The following is a 27252-nucleotide window of genomic DNA, read 5'->3' on the forward strand; positions in this document are numbered from 1 at the left end:
CTATATTTTCCTCTTTCACTTTAGGGCATAATTACTATCTTATTCCAGTAACAAAAACCTATCCTACATACCTTGAATACTTTTCCTTATCAAAAATACAATCTACTTTCCTTGCATACTTTTCATACAAAGTTGTTTCCCTTGACCCTTACTGTTTCTAGTAGTTTCGCTTACATCCATTGATTATAATTTTTAACAATTAGTAGCCTTTTTTAAACAGAGAAAAATACAAAGTAAACAATTGTGAATTGTGTCTTATACCAGCATTCTGCAGCAGACTAGCAAATTTTATGAATATACCATCTCAATTTTTATAGGTATATGTTTCCTGATAGTACAATTTTTCAACATGTCAGAAAGATGTTTATTAACAGACTTAAATATATTTAGCCTCTCTGTACCATACAAAACTAAGAAGCCAAAAGTAGATAAACTTGTGCTTAGTAATTTAAGGTTTAATAGTTTCTCCTCACTTAGAAAGTAATATAGATATTCAATGAATATCTATTACTTAACTTAGTACAACTCTAAGGTTGCAAGTTACCACAAAGATTTTGGAAACTATTTTTAGGGGCATACATTAAACAAAGCAGGACATCATCTCAAGCTATTTCCCTGTTGACTACTTTCATAGTACATGCATGTTAGACAAGTATCAAAAAAAATCACAAAAGCAAAGATACCTAAAAAGAGCTAAATGCAGAATATATACTGTTGTTATACTTAACGCTGATAACTCAGAAGACATAGCTGTTCTTATTAAACCAATGATATTAAACTAGTCTTATTTATCTAAGATTTTTCCAAATTGCATAAACTTGAAAAGCGTTTGGGTTAGTTTCTATATTTCTGGGAATTTTAGAAATATTTAATTTATATAATCACTTATCTCTAAGCCAATCAGAATAGAGCTCTTTTTATGTGATTTCATAAATTACTTTGGTAATACCATCTAGAAGTAGAAAAATATCACATATATATATATATATAAAAAACATACATATACAAACATGCATACATAAACATACAGACAGATGCAAATATAGACCTTAGAGCTTTCCTTCTAAAATTTTAGCCATGAGTCAGGTAAACTTAGTAATATAAAACTCAGTGGTTTATATAAAATAGTTGGCTCTTGTCTTTGCTCCACTTTATATTTTTACCCCAATTGTATTTCTTACAGATGGAACAAGTTAAGCTTACCTGCTCAATATGAGGGCTAATGCTTTTTACCAATATTTGTGGAGGAGGCTTATGAGATATTCTTTTACCCTGATATGTAATTTCTTTTGGAGGGTCCCTGAGTCTCTTGAGAGTCCCCAGTGGGGGACAGGGGACCTAAAGTTCAAGTGACTGTATGAAAATGAGGGGCTGAAGTGGGAAGGCAGTCTTGCAGGAGTGGACGGAGAGATGGAGGAGGGAGGGAAGGCAGTCATATCAAAGGATTCAGGGTAGCTGAAGGGAAGATTGAAGGTAGTAAAAGAAGGAAGGAGGAACAGAAGCAATTGTAAGGGAGAGGTCTTAAAGGAACCAGTTTGGGGAGGTCATTGAAGTTCCAAATTATCCTTAGTAAAATCATTCCAACAAGAAAGGAAATGGACAGAGTTAGTGCCATAGTGGTGGAGCTTACAGTCAGCAGCGGTATGAGAAGGGGGTTTCAGTCTACTGTGAAGTTCCTGTATTCTTAACTAATGGTAACGTGTAAACAAAGAAACCTGAGACTTTAACCCAGTTTTTAGGCTAGAGGCCTCCAAAAGAGCCAGGAATTTCCCATTCAAGGGTCAGGGACTATATCCCTAGTCAACAAGATGTAAAAAGACTTCCACCCAGGAAGATGCTTGCTCAAACAGATACCTTTCAACCAAAGAATCCTGGGACTCTAACCCAGCCTCAGAGAGTATACTCAGAAACTTAGTCCTGGACAAACTGAGATGTTTGGTCACCCTACTTGTAAAAAACTCTGAAGGTACTTCCAAACAAGAAGTTCCCAAATCATTCTGAGTCATTGCACAAGACAAACTAGATATCTGGCTTTCAATTTAAGAGTTGTTTAAAAAAATAAAAGGAGCCTCATTTATTTAGTCACATACCATGTAGGAAAATAAATATTCATCCTGACTCCTATTTAGTTAGAAGTACGTTTACTTAGATATTTTAATTCAACTACAAGGCCCAAACACCTCTCCACAAATGTTTGGCTGAAGAAAGTTTGATTACAAAATTAAGATATCTGTGCACAATTGTGCATGTTTTCTTTTTTATATTAATAGGCCTCTTTATTTTGCTACAAAATTCTTACTGGCCAAAAAGACATTTAAATTTGTTATTCATTCATCCGTAAGCTGCAATAAATGTAGTTGCTAAGTTGCTATGTGTAGTAGTGACCAAAGCGTGTGTGTGTGTGTGTCTGTGTCTGTGTGTGTCTGTGTGTGTGTGTGTGTGTGGTCTTCCATGGGGAAGCAACCTTCCTTAGCCTCATCTTCTCTAAATCCTAATTCATCTGTACTTTCACTCATTTTCACAGGGGAGAATGTGTTGTTCCTTTAGATAGCTTCTTTTTTTTCTCCTTCAGAGCTGAAGATGGATGAAAAAGATTAAATGGCAAAATCTTGCTCAGAAAGCTCTGCTATTGCTGCTGCTGCTTTGATTAATCAGTGACAGCTTATGGTGACATTAGTTAATCCTTTTAAAATCTATTTTACATGTTCTCACATTTGTGTAAGGACCTTCCTCCCTAAGAAGCAGGGACCAGGCAGGGAGGAGATACGGTAGCTGGGAGCCTGGGACATGGCTGAGGCTCACTGGAGATAAAGAGGTGGAGATTCAAGAGGAAGCAACTTAGGGAGAGGCTGAATTAAAAAACACTTAATTCCAAAGTATCCAAATATGAGGACAAACTGGGAAAACCACTGAAAACAAGCAAGTTAGGCACTTAAAACGTTGAAGGTTGTTTTCTTGATTTTTTATAGGGTGCCAGCAACATCAGCCTGTCAATGGTGAACGTTTTGACCATGGTTTATTCCTCTTCCACCTCACACTCCACTAGCTTGTATTGTCCAGTTTGGGGAGCTGAAAAGCCTTAACATGCTCAGGTGGATTCTGAGTTCAAATGGAGTAATTTCATGTATTTGCTTCTCTAACTGGTATCCTTTCTAATGGACAAAGTACCAGAGCTGGCTGTGACACTGATGGGAATCCAGAATCTTTCATAAGATAAGTGGGTTCTTCTTTTTTTTTAATTTTTTATTGAAGTATAGTTGATTTACAATATCATGTATCAGGTGTACAGCACAGTGATTCAGTTTATATATATATGTATATATATGTATATATGTATATATATGTATGTATATATATATATGTATAAAATGTTCTTTTCAGATTTTCTCTTATAAGTTATTACATAAGATGGGGTATAGTTTCCTATGCTAAAAAGTAGGTCCTTGTTGGTTATCTATTTTATATATAATAGTGTGTATATGTTAATCCCAGTTTCCTAATTTACCCCTCCCCCCAACCCCCTTTCCCCTTAGGTAACCATAAGTTTGTTTTCTGTGTCTGTGAGTGATAAGTGGATTCTTCCAACTCAGTTGTCATGGTAAATTTATGGCGATCTGTGGTTGAGAGCAGGGTCTGAGTAAGCTGGGCTAGTGGGAACTGGTGGAAACAGACGTCATCTCTACTTTTACTAACAAAGTAGAAGCAACCAGAAGACAGCTGTGACAGTTTCCCATCAACACATTTACTAATTTTTGCCTTTTCTCCTCTTATGACAGAAGAACTGTCCTGTAGTGTAGGTCCTCTTAGACTTCACAACTTAAGCCCTGGATCCCCTCTTACCTATTCAACGGCTTTCCATCATCCACTCTCTCCAGCATTTCCACATTTCCCCTTTCTATTAGAACATTCCCATCAGCATATAAACATGCTATAATATCTCCTATCTTAAAATAAATCTGTCCTCCCTAAAGTCTATGCCCTCCTCCAACTCCCACACATGCTTCTCAGGTCCCCTTGCATCACCTTTTCTAAAATGAGTTGTCAATACTCAACGTGTCCACTTCCTCACTTCATAGTCTCTTTTCAGTCTCCTCCAGTCATGTTTTCTTTGCTACAACTCTAGTGCAGATGATATTCTTCTCAGGATCACCAATGAGCTCCATCTCTCCAAATCCTCTGAACAATCCCCAGTCCTCCTCTCACTTGACCTCTCAGCAGCATTTGACTCAGTCAACCACTTGGTTTCTCGGTCAACATACCATCTTGGTCTTCCTCCTACATCCCTGACTGGCTTCTTCCTCTTATTCCCAATTTTTAAATTTGTTTAAGCCACTTCTGTTCTTAAATACATTCACTCATTTTAGAGGAGACTTTATCCAGTCCATGGCTTTCATTTCTATTTCCTTGTCAGTAACTCCCAGATCTACATATTCTTCAGCACTGGCATTTCCCCTGAGCTCCAGACTTAAACATCCTGTTACCTACCTGACATTTCCATTAATTGTTAGTAAGCATTTCAAGTTGAACATTTTAAAGTAGAACTTGATCTTATGTGTCAAATTCTAAACCCCAAAGGTGATGGTATTAGCAGGTGTGGCCTATTAGGAGGTATTTAGGTCTTGAGGACAGAACGCTCATGAATGGGTTTAGTGCCTTTATAAAAGAGGTCCAGAGAGATCCCTAACCTCTTCTACCACATGAGGATACAGTGAGAAGGCACTGGCTATGAACCAGAAAGAGGCTCTCACTAGAAGTGACCGTGCTGGCACCATGATCTCATACTTTCAGGGTCTAGAACTGTGAGCAATAAATTTCTGTTGTATAAGATACCAGTCTGTGGTATTTTGTTAGAGTAGCTAGAATGGACCAAGACAGTCCAGTAGCTCAGGATATAAACTTAAACCATTTTATTCCTCTTACACTTAGAGACAATAAAAATACAATTGTGTGGGCCCTGTCTATGCCTGATTATCTATTAGCTAGGAATGGATGTCCTTAGAATTCCCATCCAGATGATTTCCAAGACTGGCGATGAGTCTTCCCTCATGGTTCTATGGCTTCCAGGACAGGGTGTGAAATGGTAAACCCAAAGTGCTTGAAAAAGGTGACCTTGGTGCAAACTGAGTTTCTGAGTCTAACTTAGCCCCTCTAGCCTCCTTGACAAATGAGTTTTGTTCCCAAGGAGGATAGGCAATTGAATTTTCCCAAAAGCCAATTTTCCAAAGAAGGAAAACTCAAGATGTGGAGGCATAGAGCTGAATTTGAGTCCTCCTGGGGTCTAATGTCTCCCATCTGTATGGTTGGAGATATTCATGGGGGTTGGGCTAGGTCAGGTAGGTTAGGGGAAAGTTGGAAAAATTAAACAAGGCTTATTGGAAGGTGGCATCTGCCTCTGAGCACCAAAATTAAAACAAAACAAACAAACAAACAAAATCTCTCCTCTCCTTTGGAGAATGTCAGTTATTACAACAGCCAAGAAGAAGAAAGGTGTAATGAATTTTGTAGTAAATTCCAGGAATTGCTAAATATATTTGCTGAGCCATGGGGATTCTAACTCTAGGACCATAAACACTTGAAGCATAATGCAGATATCTTGGCTTTACAGAATACAGTCCAAGAATTCTTCCATTTTTCTGGACATGTACTTTTCAGAGTTGGCCTGCAGGTGGTGTTGTAGCTCACAGAGGACTGTATGGACAAGGGATTGATGGGATGTTAGACCCAGAGAAGTTCATTAGGATTTTGTCCAAGTAGATCTGGCCTCCTTCATCCCAGATATGATTCATTCAGCACAAGAAGATGAGTAGGGCACTGCACAGGCAAAATGACACTATAATTTGTCAGACTGGCCCTCTCCCATTGATCTCAAAGCTCTTGGACCAGTAGGCTAGAGTATCTACAACCTCCTCCATGTCCAGGCAGGTAATAAGAGAAAAACTGCCTTCCAGATAAGCCGCAAATGACCTTCCCATGTGAGGTGGCTAGTGCCTTTGAAGAAAGAGTATGTATGAGTTAAGTGGCCAATTTTGTCATGATGCTGGCTCCTAGGCTCAATACAACAGGTTAGCAACCTCACCCCAACCCCTATCACATATTCCACCTCTGCTAAAGCTTATGAATAGGACTGCTGTTCAAACTGGCTTAGCAGGAAGCCAAACATATTTGTAGTGGGGTCACAAGTTCATTCACTGTGCGCTTAGATGTGCAAAGAAAATGCAGCCTCTTTATTTCTCCATAACTCATCTGCTCATCCATAGAAAACTAGGGAAAGTAACCCTACATTTATCCCATTCAGTTAAACTTAGTTCAGTTCAATAGTTCAGACAACCCCTTTATGTTAACTCTCTTTAGTTTCTTTAGGGAAAATGTTGACTTTCTAATTTTCTCTCCATCTCTTTGTTCTCCTTCAAGATTGTGTCTGTATATTTTGGGGTCTATAAGAGTTTAGATGACCAATGGCAGCAGAGGTGGGATTATCTGGATCTTCATGGGTGGATAGTGAGAGGCTGGATTTTCTGTTCTCTAGACTGGTGACCACTGAAGTACAGTTTTTCTGGTGTGGTTTTTTAGATGAAGTACTATCTAGCTCTGAAATCTGTAGTTCTGGCCTTCTCAAATGTTCTATGCAGCTGTGTCTTTGTTTTAACTAGAGCCCTCTGACACACCTCTGTGCTCTCAAGACCTCTGTGTCTCATCAGAACACATGGGACTTGCTGGGTCACTCGTACACCCAGGTCATGCAGGCCCAGGAGGACTGGCTCAAGCTCATCTATCAACTCACCTCCCACCATACCTCCTCACCATCACTCCTTGCCAAAACTCTGGCCCTAACCTTGCCTCTTCTTTGTCTTCCATATTTCTTCCATAGTCTCTTAGAATTGGAAGGGGCAGTCTCTAGGCAATTCATTTGTACATTTAATAACTCCCTTGTAGGCTACAGCAATGAGCCTCATGGCTAGCTTTCATAGGTGGAAAGGATATCTTCTCCATACTTATGAAAAACACTGATTTCAGTTTCCCCATCTAGTTCTAGATATGCCTTAAATCTGAATTTAGAAAATCCTTTCTGGACAAATTCTTGATATAGAATCAATGCAAAAATATAATCAAAGCACCAAAGGTCAGAAGTTACTTTGTTGTTCTAGATCTACACTGTCCAATATGGTAGCCAGTAGTCCCATATGGCTATCTAACTTTAAATTTAAAATAATTAAAATTAATTAAAATTTAGAAATTCAGGTCCTCAGTCATATTAGCCACATTTCAAGTTCTCAGTAGCCACATGTGGCTACTGGCCACTAGACTGGACAGCAAAGATACAGAACATTAACATCACTGCAGAAAGTTCTACCAGAGAGCTATTCTAGAACTGTACCCTCTCACTTTCCTGAAGCCCTAAAATGCTTTATTTAGAGGGACGCTTCCCATAAGAATAAGTTTTGCAGGATATAGCACTACATCTAAAAAAATATTTTAAAACCATTACTCCTACTGGTTGTTGCCCTGGACGCCTAAGAAGCTGGGTTAGTCAATAAGCCCCACCCACTTCTCCAAAGATCAGTAATGTTCTCTGTTTCTACCAAGGAGAGGCTACATAGTTTGCAGAGCCTAGTGCAAAATCAAAATTTTGAAATTTTATTCCAAGTTTACTTAAAATTTCATACCAACAGCAGAGTATTAATCCAAGTACTGACCTTTCTGAGTGTGGGGCCCAGGGTAACTGCATAGGCTCACACCTAGGAAGCAGGCTCTGTTCCAAGATAATCACACCTGAAAGAGAAATCAAGGCAGGCCTGTGGGCTCTCTGGGGAATTTCCTCATGAGTGGCAATGCCAGGACCCACAGCTGCGCCTGTGCTGGCCAAGCTCAGATGTTAACTCAGACAATGGCCCAGGGAGTGCCTGTGGCTGGAGGGAGCCACCTAGCCAAAAAGAAGGGACAGAGAATAAGGGCCTCCACATGCTGCACTGGAAAGCCCATTGCTGGAAGGCCTGGGCATGCCAGCTGCTTCCAGCTGGGTATGTTTCCATCAAAGCCAGGAGCATGCCCAGCCAGGAAGGCCGAGATCTGCAGGGCCATCATTTCAGAAACTGCTGGAGGACAGGGGAAAGGCAGTGCACTCAGGAACTTCAGCACAGTGAAGTACGTCTAGTTGTCCTACCTGGACTGTGAACATAAACAGAGCATGGTATCCAGGAGCTTGTGCACGGGGGAAGGCTTACCTCCTCAGTCGGAGAGACAGGTGATATGAGGGAAGGCCAGAACAATAGCCACTCAGCACTTCAAAATGAATCATCAATGCCAAGGGGCAAGACAGAGAAAAAGAATCTACTTGTAGGCTGGCTAAACAGGAACTGAGGAAAGCAAAGTAAAAACAGCAATATCTGAGGTAGCAGATGAGACTTGAAACCTGTGAACGTTCTGGAAGATAAGTAAATGAACTCCCACAGCTTTTTAGAGTGTAGCAGATTGGCACCTACACATGGAAATGCTGCTTAATATGCAATGAAAATAATTTTTTAATAAATAGCTAGGCTCAAAAGGAAAAAAAGAGGCTACAGAATAAAGAGAGATAACAAAGCCACAGTGGGTTCAGTCTGAGTTGACCCTCTGATTCATTTGATGGTCCAAAGAGTTCTTGTTCAGGGTTTTCTTCAGGTCCTCTTGTCTCTCATACCTACCCCCAGCTTTGGGCAGAGAAGGCCTGGCCCTGTGCCCAGCCCAGGCTCTTGGTCACCTTCTTCAAGGTTCAAGTTCAGAAGCTGCATAAAGGATCACCCTGAGCTCCCTGAGACAGACTCTGGGGACCCAAGAGATATCCTTGGATTAAGAAAGACCCTTGAAGAGCTACCTCTGCCATGAAAAGAAAAGTAGAGAAGTCCAACCCCCTAGCTTGGGAAAGTAGTATGAAAGTCTGGTGTTTTAATTTCTCACAGGGCACTTTTTAATTTTAAATCTAACCTTAGACAGATAGCAAACTTTCAGGAGAGAGGAAAGGGGAGAATAAATTTTTAAAACTAGATCAACCTAATATAAACTAGAGAAGAAACACAAGAATCTAAGTTAGATAATGGTAAATAGAAAACACAATTTGAATGGTAGAAATAAGTCCAAATAGGTCAATAACAAAAGTACATATAAATATTAATATTTTGAACTTGCCTACTAAAAGACAGAGATTCTCAGAAGGATTTTTAAAAATTCAACCTGGTACTGCATATAAGAGACACACCTAAAACATGATGACAGAGAGGTCATTATGTAAACAGATGGATAAAATGTACTAGAAAAATATTAATAAAAATTAAATTAGTATAATATTGATATCAAATTTTTTAAACTTTAAGGCAAACAGAATACAAGGATAAGTAGAATAATTCATATCAAAGAAATAGTAATTTTGAACCTCAAATATATATATATGTATGCGTGTATAAAGCTATAATCATATTTGTAGAAGACATAAATTATGTCAGTAATCCCATACTCCAAATTACAAGAAACATATTCATTCTAGCACACATGAAATATTTTTTAAAAACTGACTATGTCATTACCAAAGGGGAAAGGATGGGGGAAGGATAAATTAGGAGTTTGGAATTAAAATATACACACGAATATATATAAAATAGATAACTAACAGGACCTACTGTACAACACAGGGAACTATACTAAATATCTTGTAATAACTTATAATGGAAAAGAATCTAAAAAAGAATATATATATATTTTATATATATATTTGTATATACATATAACTGAATCACTTTACACCTGAAACTAATACAACATTGTAAATCAACTATATTTCAACAAAAATATGTAAAAAAAGAAAAGACTATCCACTGAATTGCCTTTGGAAAAAAACTTTGTCAAAAAGAAAATTTCAAACAAATATCAGTGACTCAGAATCACATAACACATGTTCTCTAACAATAATGCAATAAAATTAGAAATCAATAGAATAATTATACTGCCCTATTCATTTTAGAAATTTCTGAATAATTATAAAGGGAGAAAAACTAATAGAAATCACCAAATGTTTAGTACTGCTCAGACAACGAAAACACTAGTACTAAAATGTGTGGTATGCAGTTTAAATGGTATTTAGAAGAAAATTTAGAGCTTCAAATGCATATAATACAAGAGAAGGAAACATATAGAGGAAGGTCAATCAGAACGGAGAAAGTAGAAGGAAAGAAATAATAACAAAAAAAGAGAAATAGATGGAAAGGGGAAAAATCAATGAGGAATCGATAGATCCTAGTTCTTTCAGAAGACTAATAAAATAGACAAACCCAGTAAGATTGATTGAGAGAAAAAGAGAAAAATGTAGGAAAATGACATAACTATAAATAGAGTCAAGGTTTTTAAAAGCACTAGAGAATACAATGAATATCATTCGACTAAAAAAATTGACAATTTAATGAAACAGTTCTCTAGAAATAAATAAATCACTAAAACTGACTTGAAAAACAAAGATCTATCTATATATTTACGTATAACCATTAAGTGAATTGAATCTGTAATTTAAAAAAATTATACCCGTTACTGGGCTTCCCTGGTGGCGCAGTGGTTAAGTATCCGCCTGCCACTACAGGCAACACGGGTTTGATCCCTGGTCCGGGAAGATCCCACATGCTGCGGAGCAACTAAGCCCGTGCGCCACAACTGCTGAGCCTGCGCTCTACAGTCCGTGAGCCACAACTACTGAAGCCGTGCTCTGCAACAAGAGAAGCCACCGCAATGAGAAGCCGGTGCACCGCAACGGAGTAGCCCCCGCTCACCACAACTAGAGAAAGCCTGCGCGCAGCAACAAAGACCCAACGCAGCCAAAAATTTAAAAATATATATATACCCATTAAAAAAGCACCATGCCAACCAAGTACTTACCCAAAGAGGTGAGCTTTACCAAATCTTCAAAGATTATTTCCTGTATTGGTCAGACTTTTTCAATGAAGACAAAAATAGAAGAGCTCCTTACTTCATTTTATGAGATAAGTATATATATATATATATATTTTTTTTTTTTTTTTTTTTGCGGTACGCGGGCCTCTCACTGTTGTGGCCTCTTGCGTTGCGGAGCACAGGCTCCAGACGTGCAGGCTCAGTGGCCGTGGCTCATGGGCCCAGCAGCTCCGCGGCATGTGGGATTTTCCCAGACCGGGGCACGAACCCGTATCCTCTGCATTGGCAGGCGGACTCTCAACCACTGCGCCACCAGGGAAGCCCGATAAGTATATTCTTGATACCCAAACTGGACAAAGACAGCATAAGAAAAGAAAATACTGGCTATCCTCACCATTGAACACATGTAAACAAATACTTGAAAATATTAGCTAAATGAATTAAGCAAAGCCTTTAAAACATATCATAATAGATAAGACACAAAGCAAATATAACATAATAAAATGTTAATTGTAGAACCTGGGTAGTGGATATATGGGTGTTCACTGTACAGATCAACTTTTCTGTATGTTTAAATTGTTTTCATATTAAAACCTTGGGAAGAGTAAGAAATAAAATGTTTGGACCTCTGCAAACTCTAAGAACATATCATGACAGAATCCCAAGGATGGCTGAACATTAAAAATCTATCAATATAATTCATCTCTTTAATACAGATCAGCAACTTATAAAAACACAATTTATGAAAAAAAGAAAAACTACTGGCAAACTGGGAATTTATCACTCATTATCCTGATAGTGTTGTAAGATTGGACTGGGTTTGAGTGGCAGAAAACTCTGAACTATCTAAATTTTTTTTTATTTCCCTTACATGTAAAAGACTGGTTGGGTAGTCCAGAGCCAAGTTCTTACTATCATTTTGTTATGTTTTGTGTGATCTTTATTCCTTAAGATTGCTTCAAGTCCAATATGATTGCTCCAATTCTAGTCATCACATCTGCATTCCAGGTGGCAGGAAGGAGAGAAGGGGAAAGTGGTTATGTTTCCCCTTTAGGGATATGACTGGAATTTGTGTATATGACTTCTATTTACACCCCAATGGCAGAAATTAATTGTCCTTATTTGCAGACTATAGGATTATTTACATAGAAAACTGCAAGAGAATTTGTGGGCAAATAATTCAAACAAATAAGAGAATTCAGCATTCTGGATCCATGTTCAGGGTGTAAGAGAAAAAAAAATTTATATATATATGTATATATATATATATATATATACACACACACACACACACACATATATATATAATCGCTAATTTATAGTAGATACCTAGGCAAAAATCTAATAGAATACATGCAAGACCTATTTGGGAAACATTACAAAACATTACATAAAAGATGCACTGGATAAATTATGAGACATATAGGGATTGAAAGATATAACTGTGTAGCTCCAATAGTTCCCCCCGTGAGTTTGTAATGGATCTATGAATCACTACAGCTCCAATTGGAATCCCAACAAGACTTTTCAAGGAATTTAATAATCCTACCCTAAAGTTCATGTGGAAGATTAAAGAGACAAAACTAACAAAGACAGTTTTGAAAAAGAAAACTAAGGACTGGAGTCTTGCCCTACGAGGCTAATTAGAAGGCTATAACTATTTAAGCAGTGTGGTATTGGAACAAGGATATAAAAATAGGTCAAAGGAACAAAATAAGTTGATACTGACCTACACATATGTGGAAACTTGGTATGGGACAGAGATAGCTGTACATGTCAGCAGGGAGCCGTGACCATTAGATAAATGGTGCTAAGACAACTGGCCATAGCCAGTACATATAAAGGGAAAAAAATATAAATCTCCACTTCATGTCAGAACAAAAATATATCCCAGATGGATTAAAAACTTAAATGTATGGTGGAAATCATAAAAGTTAAAAAGAAAGTATAGGAGAATGTCTTCATTACATTTCTTCGTGTTTCTTAAAACACCAAAAGCACAAACGATAACAATGAGAATTTGAATACATTAAAATATAAAAATTACATTAGACAAAAGATAGCATAAACAGTAAAAAATGCAAGCCACAGACTGGAAGAAGTTATTTATAATTCATATTACTGGGTATTAGTATCCAGAATATAAAACGATCCCTATCAATCAATAAGGAAAAACAAGTACTGTGGTAGAAAAATTGTCAAAGGTTTCAATAGTTAATTATTAGAGGGAGCTAGATAGCCAAAAAAAAATAAGACAAGATACTCTCAGTAACAAATACAAATTGAAACCATAATGAGGTACTATTTCACCCTTAGACTGGCAATATTTTAGAAGTCTGAGAAGCCCAAGTGTTGGTAAGAATATGGAAAAAAAGAAGGGAGTACCTTCAAACATGGCTGGTGTGAATGCTGTATTGTTAAAAACTGTGTTGGAGAGTAATGTTACAGTATCAAATGAAGTTGGTAAGCACATACCCTATGACCTAGCAATTTGACTTGTGGGAATATCCTAAAAAATTTGCATACATGTGCCCAAGGAGACATGAAATAGAATGTTAACCTCTAGCATTGTTTTTAACAGTAAAAAAATGGAAACAAACTAAGCTTTCAAAAACATAATTGAGGATAAATAAATGGTGCCAGAGTCACACAATGAAATACTAAATACATATGCACTAAATATATAAAAATCAGGCAGAAAGGATACATGCTAATTTCAGTATAGTGATTACCTTTGGGCAGGGAACAACAGGGACCTGGGCAGTGAGGGTATGGTTAAAGTATATCTGTAATGTTGAAACAAAACCAAAACCCCTAAAACCATTATGGCAAGATGTCAACATCAGTTAAATCTGTTAGAAACAATGAGCCTGGCCCATATATGCAGTCTGATAAGAAATGATTTCCAGGGTATATTGTTAAGGAAAAAAGTAAGCTGCAGAAGAATATGGAGAGTGGATTGCCATGTGTATAAAAGCTAAAGGGGAGGATCAGCTTGAATGTGTCTGAATGATACAAATGAATTGACAACAGTGATGGCCTATGAGGGGAGGAGACTGGGGACTGGGGTTCGCAGTGGGAAAGAGACCTACTTTATGTACCTTTTTCTACTATTGGGCTGCTTTTATCACTTGCATATTTTCTCAAAAGTAAAAAATTAAAGCAAAAAAAAATTTTAATTACAATGATTCCTACCCCAATAACGCACTTAAAGTCAAAATTACTGTTTTGAGGACTATTTTGCATAAAAATGTAAGTGTACCTTATGTTTGCCATCTTCCCAAATGACTGATTTTTCCAAAGAGTTCTTGATAATAAGTTCCTTATGATCAGTCACACAGAAATATACACCCTGCCTTCTGCATCTGCTTTAACTGTGCATCTATTTATATGGGATGACGGATACTTTCCCTAATAAATCTTACCATTTCCCCTGCTAAGGAACTGAGCGCCGACTAAACAGTTGATGATACATGGGAGTTATTCCTACATTTTCCACACACGGTAAGACAAATCAACACAATGCTGACTTCGTCTGTTATAAACACTAACAGCTTTGGGGCATTTGGAAAAGTGGGGAGTGGGGCTGATAGACAACGAATCCACAGTTCTAGACTTTCCTACCAGAGACAGCCTGAGGCAATATGAGAGCAAAATCAGGATTTGGAGTTCCTAAGCTCAGGTGTTTTATTTCCATGAGCTAATTTACAATCAAGAGAGCCCTGACACTGCCAGATCTAGAATTCAACTACTTTAAACAGTGATCTTTCCTCTTATATTCTGCACTGAGTTTTGGTTTTTTTGTTTTTTGTTTTTTTTCTGTACACGGGCCTCTCACTGTTGTAGCCTCTCCCGTTGCGGAGCACAGGCTCTGGACGCGCAGGCTCAGCGGCCATGGCTCACGGGCCTAGATGCTCCGCGGCATGTGGGATCTTCCCGGACCGGGGCACGAACCCGTGTCCCCTGCATCGGCGGGTGGACTCTCAACAACTGCGCCACAAGGCAAGTCCTGCACTGAGTTTTAAAAGCATTGGGCTGTTGGAAGGCTAATCACCTAAGTAGTGATTTTCAAACCTTTTCGCATAGGACCACTTTAGGAAACAAAACAACCTAAAACAACTGATTTACACTGCCTTCCATTGCCCCAAGCTAGACCCCTAGGGTGCCACACCCCAGTTGGTATAAAGTGCAAGAATCTGGTTTACACCACTTTACAGGTGTCAAGGAAGCAGGAGAGAGACTCGGGGTAATAGGGGAAAAGAGGAAAGAGGATCACAGTCAGTCATCTTTTTCATGTCTTTCATTTCACAACTTCTTCCTTCCCATGCCTGCTGGTACGCTCCCTTGCCTTGTTTCAGAGCCAAAAGACAGGTCAACTTCACTGCTTCTTATCCAAGTTGGCAGAGGCTGTGGCAGCAGGGTGGTAACTCTGCCTGATGTTCTCAAGCTACAGTTGGGACATGTCCAACAGCAAAGTCACTCAGTAAACAGTTCTCTGTTTTCTCTTTTCCTTGACTTGGCTGGAATATCTCTAGGCCCTAGTATCACCCACTCTTTAATTCAAGACAAGCCTACAGACAAGAAACTTCACAGTTCACCCTGTCTTAAAACAGTCTTTTGCTGGGTACGAAATACCATCTACAAAATCATTGATATGCTACATTACTTAAATTCCAAGCCCTACAGATGTCTCTTTGATGGTCTGCCTTTTCTATTTTTAGTAATATTCCTGTACGTCACTCAGTTCAATATTCAAGAACATTATTAAATGACTATTTTGTGCCTAGCTTTGTCTTGAGGTGGAGCTGGGTAGGGGAGATTAACAAATGTTGCATGTAATAGTTCTTTATTTTAAGAAGTTTACAAACTAATTGGACAGAGAAACGTCAATATAAAACAAATAAAGAATAACTCAAGACAAAATATGTTTAAACACCAAAAGCAAGGGTGTTGTAAGTATCAGAGACCTGGATAAGTTAGGAAAAGCTTTAAGAAAGATATTGGACTGGAGCTGCGTTTTTAAGGAGGGGTGGGGGGTTAGGAAGGGCTTTCTAGGTGTGACAAGATGGTCAAGACCTCAGAGACTGGTCTCAGCAGAGCAGATTGTGAGATTGTCAGAGACCAGTCTAATGAAGCAACTCTGATACCCAGAAGACAGGTAAATAAACAAAAACCAAGAGGCAGAGATAGATTAATAAATTAGCTACGAATTACTTATCTTGCTACATATAGACTCCTAGAGATCAAAGGGACCTCATGAATCACGTCACCTGCCTTCTGCCTTCATTTTACAGATAAGAACACTCGGGATTAGAGCAGTAAAGTGATTTCACCATATCAGGTAACAAATTAGTGCCAGAGCAGAAATTCAACCCCAGGGCTTCTGACTCCCAACGCATCATACTCTGCTTCAAACCACCACTCTATTATGTTCAGATGACTCAAGGCGAGTTGGGATCAGTGACATACCAATAGTAACAATATGATAAGTACCAAAACAGAGACATGCAGAAGTGATAAGCTCATTTTGTACACAGATACTTGGGATAGTTCTAAATTTTTATTTTCTTGAATTGCAGCATTTATTGCATCATGTTTCACCTCCTCTGATTGACATTCAAAGTCTTCCATAACATGGCCCCGCCTGGCCTTTCTGACCTTATTTCCCAACGCTCCCCACTCTACAGCCTCCGTTCCAGCAAGATATGACCATTTACAGTCCCCATCTTTTGCCAGGCTCATTCTCACCTCTGGAGTATTGCTCCTATCATTTCCCCCTTCTCTAAGGCTTTTTCCCCTTTTTCAACACTGACGTAAAACCCAGGTTTTATAAACCCTAAGATCTTCAGCTACCCCAAGTCTTCTCTACAATCCCTCTTAGTTCAATGCAATCCAATTCATTTCAGTACAATTTTATGGACAACATGCTGAATGCCAGGCACTCTTACTAGGCACTCAGGATTCCAAAATAAGTAAGGCACTGGCTGCCCTCAAAGTGCTAAGAGTCTAGAAGGGGAATGCAGACATTACAGCAAATCACTACTACCCAGAATCTTAACACTAGGTACAAAAGATAATAGGTACAAAAGACAGCACAACCTAGAGGATGGAAAAAGAAGAGATCTCATTAAGAGACTAATAGCTGAGGTTAGGTTAATGGATGAGAGGGAGTTTGTCTGATCTAAATCTGGGGAAAAGGCGGGAAAGGGCTATTCTAGAGAAGATAGGATATGGAAATTCACAGTAGTTGGTAACTTTGGTTTTGTTTTAACTAAACCAGGTTTGGGTTTGGTATCGGGATTTGGTTTGCTTTCAAACCAGAGTACAAACAGAAGAGAAAGGGGAGATAAGGCAAGAGAGGTAGTCAGGGGCTCTTCACCAGGCTCTGGAGGCTGGACTGCATCCTGTAGATCAGGGGTCCCCAACCCCTGGGCAGAGGACCAGTACTGGTCCGAGGCCTGTTAGGAACCTGGCCACACAGTAGGAGGTGAGTGGCAGGCAAGCGAGTGAAGCTTCATCTGCCGCTCCCCATCACCCACATTACTGCCTGAACCAGCCCCCTGTCCGTGGAAAAATTGTCTTCCATGAAACCGCTCCCTGGTGCCAAAAAGGTTGGGGACCACTGCTGTAGATGACGAAGTGCTGAAGACATTTTACGTGTCAAGAGTTAGGGTGGGTGGTTCAATGAAATGTGAGCCCCACCTTACACTGAAGCAATCAAGTAAAGCTAAATGAAGGAAAGTTCTAGAGACAGACCTTGAAGAATGGGTAAAATTTCAACAGACTGAAACGGAAGTCATTACATCATTAGTGGAAACAGCAAAGTGGCCATTTAAGTGTTACCTGGTTGCTCTGGGCATGTTAATTTTTTCTCCTGAGACGTGTTACCTAAATTCTTCAAGGACAGGGATTATTTTTCAAAATTCCTTTTAATAGCTCCAAGGAGCTAACACAGCTCTGGATACACAGTGGCCATTTGGTCAATTATCAATGACCTTTTGGGATATGGCAAAAAAAAGGGAAGAAAGAGAAAAGAAAACCCCTTATATCTGTTCATGGCAGGAGCTTGTTTTTATTCCTAATCTGTTGCTAAGAATGAAAATTCATAAGGTTTTATAAATCCATATTTGAAATGAAGAAGGTGTGTATAATTGGAAGCTTATGGTTGTCTAATAAAGGACAGAAGATTCCAATTAAACACAGAATTCCATCTCTAAGCATCCTTCCTCACTGTGTGGGCATCCCAACTGCTAAGTTTGTTTAATAGATCAAATTAAATGGATGACTGCTTTTGAAGGGCATCTTAGGGACTTGGGACTTAGCTTTGCTTCGGTGCACGGTTCCCTAAGCTCACTACTGACAAAAGTATTCAATCTTACTATCAGAAAGTCAAACCACTTTTAGATATTGGGGAGCGTGATAATATGACATAAATACTTCATGAAGTAATATATATACAGGTTATTTATATTTTTCTTAAGAAGAAACAAAGAGCATTCACTTGGTTTCACCAATTCTCTTTCCCTGCTCCAAAGCTGATCAAGCTCTGAAAATTACCCTGCCAAAAATCATTTTAAGTGCAAAGTAATTTTTGTTCCATAAAGATAAATCACTTTATGTGTTCAACAGTGCTCATATTGCATTACATATGTTATTTTTAACTCATAAGTGGTGGAATGCTGTCATGCAGGGATGATATTCAAAACAGTTAACAATGGTACAGCATGTACACCAGCCATTTAGAATAGACCCTTAAGCTATCTGGATGGATGCCAGCTGCTTCACCTGACCTGTACATACATCTCAGCCCTGGTGTAGTGGACTGTTCAGCTACTTTTGTCCATACATTTTCCATCTGGTAGTAGCCTCACATTTTCCTTTGGACAACTGCCCTACCCCGTTCCAAGTGATCTTGAAGGAAAACGGCCATCATGGGACTCCACCTTCCCTTGGCCACAAGGTTAGGACATGTGATCCAGATTTAGCCAGTCAAAGTAGTCCATTCTTTCACCAGAGTAATTGATTGAGAAATGGATGCATGACTCAGTTCAGTCCAAGCAGAGTCCTCCCCATAACTTTTCCTCTGGAGTTGATTGAGATTTCTCCTACTTTGGAGATTGCTAAACTTGAAGAATGTGAACCTGAGGCAGCCGGAGGCCATGCTGCCCTCAGAAAGGAGAAATCCTATTGAAGAATGAATCCAAAAAAGAAATAAGTGAAACTGAGAGGTAGAGAGAGTCCTGACAATATTGTTTGAGCCTCTGGAAACAGCCATGCCTATAGCTAGATGGAATCTCCTGGACTTCCCATTTACTCAAAGAAATATCATCTTCCTTCCTTCCTTCCTTTTTTTTCTCTTAAACTAATTTGAGTTGAATTTCTGTCCCTTGCAGTCAAATAAGTACTGATTAATAATTATGCCCACATAACATAATTCTATATAATTTCTGTTACACAATGCTGAAGAAATCTTGGACTTAATTGAAAACTCTGCTTTTCATTAGATTGTCCTAAGGCTCCAAACCAATACATTATGCAACTACAAGCCATCATGGGTCTTAATAAGAGGAATAACAAAATAAAGATGGTGTTTTAGAAAAGTTTGCTTGGCAAGAGATGTGTGGAAATAATCAAAACAACATATGCTCATACATGTACTCAGGAATATATATATATATATATATATGTTTACATATTCTCCTTAATTTTCAAAGATGCCAGATACCATTTGTTTTTGTGTTAAAACAACTGAAAAGAACTACTATTGCCCATACCTTAAGAATGTTTGAAAATTATTATATATACTTTGCCTTTAATTATTCAGAACACTGAATCATAGATTTACATCATCCATTTATCTGGTAAGCATACAGTAGAAAATTGCTATGTACAAGTGACTGTTATAGGCTCTAGGGATAAAAAGATGAATTAGACAATTTCTCTGCCCTCCAGGAATTCACATTCTGGTGAGAGAAGCAGAAGTGTAAAAAGATAAACAGTGTAAGAGTTGGCAGGACTGGAACCCTTTCTTTTGCTGGAGGTCTCCTCGGAGGTGCTGTTAGGCGAGAGCTGGACGCAATGAATAGGGTAGGTGCACACAGCTCCATAAAAGCAGCTCCTGAGTATTCCTGGCTACGCTGCTCAGTGAACCATGTAGTCCTGGATTTTCTGGCATTTCAGGCACAACTCAGATTGCTTTGGTCTTTTTTATGTAAAGAACTTTCTCATGGGAAAAATAAAGAATTAGGTATCCCATGGTTGATGAATGTGGTCTTAATTCTCTTTACAAGGCCAGATATAATCTTCAGGAAGTTACTTTGTTTGATTCATATTTCAAATTGTAAATTAAATTTAATTTTTTAAGTTTAATTGTGAACAAAATTCTTGAGAACACAGAGGGGGAACGCTTAAATTTACATTTTCAATCATTGTGAAGCCCCTGTTTATTTGGGGCCACTCCTTCCTTAAAGATGCACAGCAGCTACGTCTTCAGAGTGGATTCTGTTAAAAGAAATTCCTCCAGGCTGTCTCATTTTCCTCAGTTCCTCACTGGAATTTCACAATAACTTAACCGTAGCTGGAATTCATTTACAAATTCCTAAGAGCTAGAGGCTAAAAAGATACTGACAACAATTTCTTTCACCTTTTTTTCTTATCCTAGTTCCTGCATCTTTCCGTGAGTGTTGTTTGGCTGCGGCGGATTACTGGAGTGTTTGAAAAGGAGAAAAAAATAAGTCTTTCATTCCTTTCCCTTCCTTTCCTAACTGTCTTTTTAATTTTTCATGTGGACTTTCAAATTACATGTAGTCTAAAACAGCCTATGTTTTTTTGCTCCCAAAGTAACTGTTAAAAGGGGAAAAAAAATTTTTTTGTGTCAGATTATTTATTATAAAGGATTTAGTGCTCGACTTCTAAATTAAATCATCTAGGGACTAGAAAACTCTTTAAAATTTATCTAGCCCAATTTCTCATTCTACAAATATTCAGACAGGTTAAATTAGTTGTCCAATTCACAGAGCTAGTAAGGGACGAAGCCAAAACTAGAATCCAGATCTCAGTATACCTGCCCATTTCTCATAATAGCTATTACAAATCTTCACCAATGTCTTCATAAACCTTATACTACCACCCCGACCCCATCACTCTGGCCCTTACTTCAGAGAAAATTAAAAGCCACCAAGCATGACTCCAGTCCCACTTTTAAACTTCTTCATATCTCATCTCAAAGTAACACTATCATTACTGTTTCAAGGGGAAACCTGCCATTTGCTATCTGTATCACATTGAGTCCCATCTCCTTTGAGACCTTTTTCTGTTAATTATTTTTTCTTATGTATATGAGAACCCTATCTCCATTAGCCCCTTCTTTTTAGTACATAAACATGCTCACGGACTTGCATTTACAGTGACTTTATGTCCCATTCCAGAAACATTCTTTTCTTTTTATCATAACCAAGCTTATTTTAAGAAAGGTATCCTCTCACTGTTCCTACATTCTTGCCTCCTATTCACTCCTTTACTTTCGAAAATATGACTTCTGATACTATCATTCAACTGAAAATATTTGGAAAAAGACTGTCAGTGCATTTTTAAAATTTTTTTTTAAATTTTTTAAAATTAAAAAAAAATTTTTTTTCAGTGCCTTTTAAGGACATTTCAGTTCCCTCCTTTTAAGAACTCTCTTCTCTTTGTGCTTCCTTATTCTCCTCTTAACATTGGGTTTCTAAGTTTTTCTCTTTCCCTTCATTCATTCCTCAATTACTGTTGCTTCTCAGGGTTCTGTTCTCAGCACACTTTCTTTCTCATTCTGTACTTCCTCTGGAGAAGTCCCACTTAAATCCATGGCTCAGCTCTCATGCACAAATTTGTGTAATGTACAGAAGCCTTTTAAAGGAAACATTTCTCTTAATTTTTTCAATGTTGACTGAAATTATTTTTATTATAATATTTACTTACTTAAATATAAAACTAAATATAAATTTCTTATGCTTATAGTTCTTACACAAGTATGCAAACAAGAAATTTATAAAATGAATGCAAATTAAACTAAAAAGCTAAAAAAAACTCAAAAAATGAAATAAACATTAGTATGTGGATGGTTGTGTTGTTTTCTTGAAACTTACTGCCAACTCAAAATGTGAATATGGGGCTGGTTGCTAAAACATAGGGTTCTTTTTAATTTAAATAGAACTGTGTATCATGTGATGATTCAGTTCTCCCACCACTTTTCTCTATTCAAACTACTAAGAAACATTCATTCATATGGACAAGCACATGATGACAACAATTAATTTTCACCTGACCTGATTGCATAATTTACATAGTAAGCCTGGCTCTGTGATACTTGACACCAGCAAGATTATAAACATAAATACAAATGCAGACACTGAAGTAAGTTGGTAACTCATAAGGTGGTCATCCAGATTTGTTGAAATGAAAGCATGAATATAGAAAGCAATTTAGTGAACACATGGATCCCTGAAAATATATTTGATGGATCCCAGGAATCCCAGAGCCCTAATTTTGTGAATCCCAAATTTGTATCTATAGCCCCAAACACTCTCCTGAGCATCTGCCCTATATTTCCAAATGCCTAATAAAAATTTCTCTCCCTACATGCATTGTTATCATTCCCCACACACACAACCACCTTAACCTGTATTGCCAGTCTTAGTTAATGACATCATCATCTACCCAGTTGCATAAGCCAAAAACAATGCAAAAGCCAAAAACTTAAGTCTCATACTAGATTCCTTTCTCTGCCTCACCTCCTACATGCAACACTTATTGATTCTATTTCCTAAACTTCTTTCAAAACAATGGTCTTTTTTTTTTTTGATCTGGAAATTCTACTTAAAAACTACCCCATGGAAATAATCTAAATATTGATAAAGCAACAAATAAACAAAGAACAAAGATGTTCCCTTCACTATTATACTTAATAAAGAAAAGTAAAACAACAAAACCATTTAAGAGCAGGGGAAAGATAACCTAAATACAGTACAGATTATCCTTACTCGGAAACAATATAAAATTATTGTTCTTACAACCCAATCCAAAAATGGGCAGAAGATCTAAATAGACATTTCTCCAAAGAAGATATACAGATTGCCAACAAACACATGAAAGGATGATCAACATCACTAATCATTAGAGAAATGCAAATCAAAACTATAATGAGGTATCACCTCACACTGGTCAGAAGAGCCATCATCAAAAAGTCTACAAACAATAAATGCTGGAGAGGGTGTGGAGAAAAGGGAACCCTCTTGCACTGTTGGTGGGAATGTAAATTGATACAGCCACCATGGAGAACAGTATGAAGGTTCCTTAAAAAACTAAAAATAGAACTACCATACGACCCAGCAATCCCACTACTGGGCATATACCTTGAGAAAGCCATAATTCAAAAAGAGTCATGTACCACAATGTTCATTGCAGCTCTACTTACAATAGCCAGGACATGGAAGCAACCTAAGTGTCCATCAACAGATGAATGGCTAAAGAAGATGTGGCACATATATACAATGGAATATTACTGAGCCATAAAAAGAAACAAAATTGAGTTATCTGTAGTGAGGTGGATGGGCCTAGAGCCTGTCATACAGAGTGAAGTAAGTCAGAAAGAGAAAAACAAATACCATATGCTAACACATATATATGGAATCTAAAAAAAAAAAAAGGTTCTGATGAACCTAGGGGCAGGACAGGAATAAAGACACAGACGTAGAGAATGGACTTGAGAACACAGGGAGGGGGAAGGGTAAGCTGGGACGAAGTGAGAGAGTAGTAGTGACATATATACACTACCAAACATAAAATAGATAGCTAGTGGGAAGCAGCTGCATCGCACGGAAAGATCAGTTCTATGCTTTGTGACCACCTAGAGGGGTGGGATAGAGAGGGTGGGAGGGAGATATAAGAGGGAGGGGATATGGGGATATATGTATACATATAGCTGATTCACTTCATTATACAGCAGAAATGAACACAACATTGTAAAGCAATTATACTCCAATAAAGATGTTAAAAAAATTATAGTTCTTGGCAGACTAGGTATCAAAAAAAAATTTTAAATGCCCAGTGCAAAACATCTTTAAAATGCTGGTTAAATTAAAAAAAAAATTCTTGCAGATGCATGGCTGATTTATCAAGAATGCAAGAGAGATCCTCAGAAGCCAAAATAAAGAGCAGTGGGGAAGGGATCATGAGGCTGGAGAGATATGAGAGATCCAGCCACGTCAACCTTTGGTAGCCTAGAGGTTTAGCTTTAAAAGATGATGAGGATGGCAGACAAGAAACAATGTAGGTCCAGGGAAGGTAGGATATTATATTGGACTTTGCATAAAGCAAGGAATCTCCAAAAGGCAGTATACTTGGTGAGTAAACTAGAAAATAATTCACCACACAGAGGAAGATGTTAAAGAAAATTTTCTGTCTCAGTCTTGGCCATAAATGGAGGCAAAAAATAAGTCATTCTTGATAATTCAAGACTACAAACCCACCCTCAAATGGGTTTGGTGACAGAATTTATAGAATCTGAATGGTCCCCAAAACACAAGCAGACATTTTCATTCAAATTAGTCCTAGGTTGGTGGTGCCCCAGACATTTAGCAAAATGTAAACCAAATCTATCTCAAGAAATTCAACTTCCACTTAAACCTCAAAAAAATGAATTAAACCGCTAATAAAATTTCAAGGAAAATAAACCCATACTACAACATGATGAGACACGAAGAGTAAGTTATTGTGAACAAGTATCATTATAAAATATTTCAGGGGACTTCCCTGGCAGTCCAGTGGTTAAGACTTTGTCTTCCAATGCAGGGGGTGCGTGTTCAATCCCTGGTCAGGAGCTAAGATCTCACATGCCTTGCAGCCAAAAAAACAAAACATAAAACAGAAGCAATATTTTAACAAATTAAATAAAGACTTAAAATCTTAAAGAAAAAAAATTTCAGGACAAGACTCACAAAAGCATCAGTTATAAAAATTACTGATGCAGAATATAAAATAAACACATTTAATATATTTAATGAAATAGGAGAAAATATAGGAAAGAATGAGTCTATAAAAAAATTAGCTGAGTTATAAAAGAACCAGAGGCAGTCACCTTGCTCCACCCTACATCATGCTTATAGACGTTTAGGTGGCTGTCGCCTCCAAGCTGTGGGCCCTACAGGGCAAAAACAATCTGATTTTCCCAGGGCCCCATCACTCAGAAAAGCCTGGCATGCAGTGACCTCAATAAAATATTCCTGTATTGAGCCTGCCCCTTCCATGGCCCCAGAGCCCCCCTGGTGCCATGGACGCTGGCTGCTAGCATCCTGTCAGTGTGCTTTCTGGAATGCAAAATATAATTAATGAATTTTTAAAAATAAAAAATATCACAGTGTGTGGATTAAACAGCAGATTAGACAGAACTGAAGAAATAATTAAAACATCTGAAGAAATTACACAAAATACAACAAAGAAAGCCAAAGAGATAGAATATATGTAATAAAGATGAGCAAACAGCACAGGGGGAGGTCTAAGAAATATATACTTACAATACTGAAAGATGAATGGGAAAATAAAGGAGAGCTAATAATATTTCCAAAATGATTAAAGATATGAATTTTTGGATTCAAGAAGCCCAATATAGTGCAAACAGTAAGAAAACAAAACAAAGCAAAACCAGAAATCTAGACTTAAACCATCACTGGAAAACAGTTAACATTGTACACAATGGTGAAAGACTAAAACTTTTCCCTCTAAGATCAGGAACAAAACAAGGATGCTCACTTTCACCAATGCTATGCAACACTATACTGGAACTTACAGCCAGGGCAATCAGGCAAGAAAAAAATAAATAAATAAAAGACATACAAATTGGAAAGAAGTAAAACTATTTCTACCCACAAATAATATGATCCCCTATGTAGAAAATACCCCCCTCAAAAAAAAACATTAAAAAACTAATAGAGGTAATAAACTAATTCAGCAAAGCTGCAGGTAAACACTCAAAAATTAGTTGGGTTGTAGGGACTTACCTGGTAGCCCAGTGGCTAAGATTCTGCACTCCCAATGCAGGGCGCCCAGGTTCAATCCCTGGCTGGGGAACTAGATCCTGCACGCATGCCACAACTAAGAGTTCGCATGCCACAACTAAATCTGCATGCTGCAACTAAATATCCCACATGCCGCAACGAAAATCCCATGTGCCGCGACTAAGACCTGGTGCAGCCAAAATAAATAAATAATAAATAAATAAATAAACAAACATTAAAAAAATAAAAGGTCTAGATCCTTAAAAAAATAATTATTAAAAAAAAAATCAGTTGGGTTGCTAATACCAGCAGTAAACATTCTGAAAAGGAAATTAAGAAAACAATTCCATTTATAATAGCATCCAAACAGCAAAATTGGCTCAGGATAAATTTAACCAAGGAGGTAAAAGATTTGTACACTGAGAAGTATAAAAAATTGCTGAAAGAAATTAAAGAGCTAAAGGAATGGAAAGATATCCTGTGTTCATGGACTGGAGAACAATATTGTTAGATGGCAATACTACCTAAAATTATCTACAGAGCCCTAGAAATTCCTATCAAAATTCCAGTGGCCTTTTCTGTAAAAATAGAAAAGTCAATCCTCAAGTTCATATGGAACAGCAAGGGGCCCCAAATAGCCAAAATAATCTTAAAAAAGAAGGACCAAGGGCTTCCCTGGTGGTGCAGCGGTTGAGAGTCCTCCTGACAATGCAGGGGACACGGGTTCGTGCCCCGGTCCGGGAAGATCCCACATGCCGTGGAGTGGCTGGGCCCATGAGCCATGGCCGCTGAGCCTGCGTGTCCGGAGCCTGTGCTCCGCAACGGGAGAGGCCACAACAGTGAGAGGCCCGTGTACTGCAAAAAAAAAAGAAGGACCAAGTTGGAGGCCTCCCACTTCCTGCTTAGAAACTTACTACAAAGCTACAGTAATCAAAACAGGGTGCTACTGGTATGAGTACCTTAGACCTTAGACCAATGCAATGAAATTGAGTGTCCAGAAATAGACCCATATATCTGTGACCAATTTATTTTCAACAAGGATACCAAGACTATTCAATGGGGAAAATAACACTCTTTTCAATGAATGGATATCCACATGAAAAAAATGAGGTTGGACTCCTACCTCACAGCACACAGAAAAATTAACTCAAAATGGATCAAAGACCTAAATGCAATAACTAAAGCTGCAAAAGTATTAGAAGAAAAAATAGGAGTAAAACTTCATGTACTTGGATGATGTACTCTTAGATTAGCCACTAAAAGTATAAGCAACAGAAGAAAAAATAGATAACTTTGACTTCATCAAAATTAAGAA

General features: G+C 38.0%; 1 protein-coding gene across 2 annotated transcripts in view; it reads right to left on the reverse strand.

Moving 5' to 3' along the window:
• ZNF280D (zinc finger protein 280D) overlaps positions 1-27252 on the reverse strand; it is a 326315-nt gene that overhangs the window by 259637 nt on the left and 39426 nt on the right. Inside the window, exon 2 of one of the 2 annotated variants that reach the window (XM_029236529.1) lies at positions 7695-7770. The exons of the other annotated variant lie outside the window; for it this stretch is intronic. The gene's annotated coding sequence lies outside the window, so the exon portion shown is untranslated. The remainder of the gene's footprint in view (positions 1-7694; positions 7771-27252) is intronic. 2 annotated transcript variants of the gene reach the window in all.

Source organism: Monodon monoceros, unplaced genomic scaffold, assembly GCF_005190385.1.
Source record: "Monodon monoceros isolate NGI ecotype Baffin Bay Population unplaced genomic scaffold, NGI_Narwhal_1 Super_Scaffold_21, whole genome shotgun sequence".
Classification (NCBI taxonomy): Eukaryota; Metazoa; Chordata; class Mammalia; order Artiodactyla; family Monodontidae; genus Monodon; species Monodon monoceros.